Here is a 5884-nt window from a genome sequence, read left to right on the forward strand (position 1 = left end):
GGCATAAGACAGAAAATTGCCCCGAGTTTGATGATGATGACGAGTACACCGATGAGGAGGAAGTCAGTTACGCGTACGGGAATTCTAAGGGCCAAGGGGTCAATTCGAATACTTATCAGCCGGGCCTAAGGAATCACCTTAATTTCAAATACGGGAACGCGTCGAATCAATCGAACCCGAACTTTCAGGGGTCCAGTCAGAACTGACGGCAGAACAACTACCGTTAGGGTGGTTCGAACAGTCGGAGTAATAGTCGGGGTTATAACAGAGATGGTTACCGGGGTAACAGTTCGTCGGGTAATCAGGATCAGGACCAGCAGAAGGTTAGTTCGGGAAATTCAGTCGAGTCAGTTCATTCAAAACTCGATGCGTTGTTGAAGCTTGTGTCAGATAATCAGAAGGAAACGCAGAGACAGTTCGAGTGAAGTGATAAGTCTTTAGAGGCAATGTCAAAGCAGATTGGTCAGCTCGCAGTAGACGTGGCGAGATTTCAGAAGAACGCGGGTCAGCTACCGAGCGATACCACAGTGAACCCGCAACATGCCAGTTCAAGCTCTAAGAAAGGTAATAGTGTGCACATCAACACGGTAAGTCTTGTACCTCATTTTGAAATTACCCGTGTTGAAGTTGATTCACCACCGCAGTTTGTTTAGGCGGTAGTGAATGATGTTAGTGATGAGAATAACATGTTGGTCAAGAAGAAACAATTTTCCAAAAGAATTGAAATTGAACTCAGCTGAATCGACTTTTTGTGAAAATTACACCTGTGAAAAAAATGTTTAAATACTAAATTGACCAACACGGAATATAAGGAGGTGGAGGATAATACCACTTCAAGTAAACTCCAAGACCCGGGAGTGCCATTTTTATCAATTCAAATTGGAGATTTTAAAACTGATCGGGCTCTTCTAGATCTTGGAGCTTGTGTTAGTGTCATGCCAGGCAGTTTATATGATAAGTATGAGTTTGGTCCGTTAGAAAGTGTAAACACCACCGTGGTGTTGGCGAATCAAACTCATACACACCCCCGGGGCATGGTTACTAATGTAATCGTTCAAGTGGATGAATTTAGCTACCTGGTTGACTTCCTTGTACTTGATTATGCTAAAGGGAATATTAAACAACCTGAAGTTATACTGGGTAAGCCATTCCTTGCAACAGCATATGCGGTAATTGATTGTGCTGAGGGATTTTTGGGCATTAAGTATGGGAACCGTGTTAAGCGGTTATTATTGTTTGAAAATGCTACTAACTCTCTTGTTGACAAGTGTATACCATCATGCACAAATCATACAAGAGAGAGATGTTTTGTAACTGATAGGAACGAGCTGAAAGGTAACATGAAAAAGAAAGGCTGGAAGGAGAGAGTGATTAACATGAAAGATGAGGAGAAATCAGTAACCGGCAAAGGAATGGTTGACAAGGAATCAGCGAGCCTCGTTGTGACCTCATCGAGTTATGAAAATACTTGAAGCATTTGAGGCATTGTCGAGCTGTAGACACGTAATTCAGCGCTGACCGGGAGGTAACCAGGGGTTTGTAAGTATGTTCCATTTTATTTTCTTTTTGTTGAGTCGTTGTTTGACTTTTGTCTCGAGTTATGTGCAGCAAATCCCAAGTGTGGGGAGGTTCTGGTGAGGTGCAAGTCATGATAGTTCGGTAAGCATTTGGTTAATTTCACGTAAATCCAGGTACGCATTGCAAATTCCGACTTCGGAAACGTGTTCAGGGTGATGTCGGGACGTCGCAAAGTGACCGGGTCGGAAAATGACCGACCCAAAAATTGGAAAAACTTTCTGTTCACTAGGGACGGCTAACCATCGCGCTACGCGATGGTTGCTGAGATATCCCAGACGTCTGACGTCATCGCGTAGCGCGATGACGCCAGACCAGCCACCATCGCGTAGCCAAACCCTAATCTGACTAATTTGGGTCGTGTAGCGCGACGCTTACCCCCATGACCTATCGCGCTACGCGATGGGTCCTGGATAAAAAAAATAATAAAAAATTAAAAAAAAAAAAATTGTTATTAAATAAATAATTAATAATATATATATATATATATATATATATATATATATATCACCACATCCCTCCATCGCCTTCCCACGTCTTGTGATGTTTGTCTGCTGTATTTGATATGTATATTTGTATTTATGTGTATATTTGTTTGTGTTGCTTTTGGAACTTTGTGGGTGTGTTCACTATAAACCCTCACGAGACTTCACTCGTCCACCCGGGCTACCGGGGGGTTTAAAGGGCTTGTTGCATACGCTAAATGCAACCGTGATTCCTATGAAAATGAGTTAGGTCTTTTATTATTTTTAATTGGTTAACAAACTTTTTTATGAAACTGAATAACTCGGCTCGGTAATGTTTTTATAATATAATAATTTTAACTCTCGAAAGACCTAAATCGTGATACTTATGAGTGGTTGCTTATACATGTCTCGAGATTTGTGCAGATTTGATTAGTCCCCTGCTCCTAATGTAGAGCTAGAACTACTGCTACCGTGGAATCCGCGGTCACACATAAGTATTGGTCGGAGTTGGAGACGTGTGTCACGAGTGTGTTGAGAGTTATGGGCCGAGTTTAGCATTGCATTGTCGTGATTATCAGGTGATTTCGGTTTCATAAACTATTTTGTTGTTTTTATTTTAGTTGTTAAAACTGTAATTGTATAATTTGCTTAAACCCATCACATTTGTTCCCCGCGTTTTCGAGTAGTAAACTGTCAGTTCAACCCTGTCCCTCAAATATTCGTTAATTGTTTATTATTTTAACATTGAGGACAATGTCAACCTTAAGTGTGGGGATGGGGGAAAAATTGAAAATTTTTAGCCCGATAGTACCTTGAAGAGTATTCAGAAACTTAAGTTGTTAACTGTCACTTATTGCTATTAATGCCAAGTTAGAGGTTTTTGGTCATGGTTGGTTTTTCAGCTTCTCGATTGTTTTCCCGACAAATGTTTTTAAAATGAGAAGTTGAAAATGGAATCGTCTAGGCCGGGATAACGAGTCAAGGGGATGGGTATACATGTTTCATATCGGCAGCCCATATTTCCAGACATATTGTGAGATTAGCCCCTATACTTAATACACATAATATATAATAGATATAAAACATGTCTTGTCATTTATTGAGGGAAATCGGTATGTTTTACAGAATTAGAACTTGCTTGTCACATGCTTTTCGAGATCTTAATACCACCACCTGTATGGATATTAGGACTTTAGAAAACCCATTCTGTACATATTTCCTCACTAAATAAATTCCTTACCCGACATTATCCCTTAGGAGCCCGTTTGGACCATATTCCTTTTTCAATTGCTAAACTGAACATTACATACCATTTCAGCCTTGGCCTTTATTTTATTTTTACCCGTGTGATGAAATCTAGTTCGTTATCGAGTTGTATATATTTCGAGTTGTACTTAGTCAGACGAGTTGTAAAGTTGTAAAGTTGTAAAGTTCAGAGTTGTAAATATCAGTTATTGATTTCTAGAAAAAAAAATAAATAAATAAAAAATTGAAAAATCAGCAAAAAGACAAAAAGAAGTTATCAGTTTAGTATTTCAGTTATTATTAGCAGTCGAGTATGTAAATAGCAGTTGATTGTGTAATCAGTTCTTTTGTATTCGTGAGTCTGTATATTGGTTTGTTTAACTGGGTTTCATCCACCTGAGTCACTAAATAAGCCCAATCCGCACCCGAACCTAAGCCTCAGCAAAAGCTTAGTCCGAGCCTTTATGCAACCGGTGGTTAATGGGTGGAGATAAGACTGACCTGCAAGCGTATTAAGTTGTAACTCATATTAGGTATTTTGAGGGCAGAGACATATACTAGCACATCTTTTGCTAGTCCAGATATTAAACCGAGAGGAGTGTTGATAGTGTGAGGGGTGTGAACATATATGCCCTAACCGGAAACAAAGTACACTTGTCTGGGCGATTCTATAGTTTTATGGTAGTGGGTTGTCAATCTAGAAAGTGTCAGTCTAGGAAACTGGGTATGACCTTAAACCTTACTAGTATTAATGGTGATAATTGGTTGACTTATGATGGCGGTTAATGTCTACTTTAGAGTTTTGCTTGAGGGCAAGCAAAAGATAAGTGTGGGGATGTGATGTTCGTTTTATTCGTTTAATTTAGGAACTTTGGTACTTCAAACGTGTTTATTATGTTTCAGGTCACAGGTATTTAACGCGCTTAATTTGGACCTGTATGAGCATAGAATGAAGACCTGGGATGTCCAGCACGCAAACCGAGACATTAATATGGACTTGCTGAGTGAAGAGACCCATCGCGTAGCGCGATGGGTATTGAAGGTGGGGCATCGCGCAACGCGATGCCCTGTAATTTATCAGGAGTTGACCTTTGGTCCATCGCGTAGCGCGATGGACCAGGACAGGAGACCATCGTGCTACGCGATGGTCCCCAGAATCATGAAAGTTAGGGTTTTGATTTTATATTTCGTTTTGACAACCCTAGACGCCATTAATCACTATCCAGACGATTTTTAGAGCAGCAAGGAGGAGAACCATTGATCCCAATGATGTGCTAAAAGCAGTTATAAATTTATTAACTAAAATTACGCTAATCTAGACACTAAGTAATAATTCTAGACTCTTAACTTAACTAAAACTACTAACCGGCAAGTGAACCGGTCGACTCTAGTACAGCTAAGTAAGTCTGGATATCGAACCCACGAGACTCTCTAAATTACGTTTATTAGCTAATTAGACTCGACTACAAAACACGACTTATTAATTATATTTGTTTGGGGGGGTTTTTATTTAAAATACTAATTTAATACTATAATTAAAAACTAATTAACAAAACAAGTAATTTAAACGAAAACAAAGTCTGTTGTGAAAATAAAATGATGATGATGATGATGAGAAAACTACCTAGGCTAGAATCCCCTAAATTTCAGTTATGAATTAACCGGGAAAATATTTAGTCATGGACTGGGATCGTAAAATAGACACTTAAAAGAAAACCCGAACATGACCGCTAACCCTTCTCAAGAAGACACATATGGGTTTTTAATAAATTTTAACGCACACCAGTATTAAAAATCAAGTTCCCTTACGGTCACCTAATTAATTTTTGATTTAGTTCCTTTATACGAAATCCTACCTTACAGCGCGGAAATCAAAGGCAATTTACTATATTTAATTGATTTGTAAACAATAATAAATAATCAACCCTAGACGAACTCCTTACGAAGAACTAAATCTAGCAAAATTAAATACTAAAGATTCATCAATAACCTAGCACTTTACAGTTTTTAGTTTAGCAGCACACTTAAGTTTATTTAACAATATTATTCCTATGATCTTATCATGACATCAAATCATAAAATAATCAAGAACACAAAGTAATTGATCTAATAGCAACCTATCGTATGGCAAACAATAATAAAGGAAAGCTATGGAACAAAACTCATCAAACAATCCTAAGCATTCATACGCATCAATTTAATATAAATAAATCTTTTACTAAACCATAAAAACCATAACGATAAACAATCCCAAAGTCAAATCAAAGCATCAAAGTAGGTTCATCATAAGCCCTAAGTAGTCTAAGGGTTTAGCCAACAACCATACTCAAGAACAATAGGTTCAAACAATAAATTCCTAACGAAAATAATAAATTCAAACAAAATAATAACGATTATTGGATGAGTATGTGTTAAACCCGGACAAAAAGCTTCTCTCTTTCCTCAAAACTGCTCACTTTCGTTCGTAGGTTTTTTTCTTCCTGTAGCCGTCTTCTTCCAAGAAAGAATTATATTAATGCTTAGTTTTTGTCTTCTGCTCACGGCTCCTAATTTATATTATGTTTTTTTTCTTGCAACCCAAGTCAAACCATGATAAA

The sequence above is a fragment of the Bidens hawaiensis genome, unplaced genomic scaffold, assembly GCF_021521415.1.
Source record: "Bidens hawaiensis isolate Kalapana, Puna unplaced genomic scaffold, B.hawaiensis_p1.1 tig00031197_1, whole genome shotgun sequence".
NCBI classification, from domain to species: domain Eukaryota; kingdom Viridiplantae; phylum Streptophyta; class Magnoliopsida; order Asterales; family Asteraceae; genus Bidens; species Bidens hawaiensis.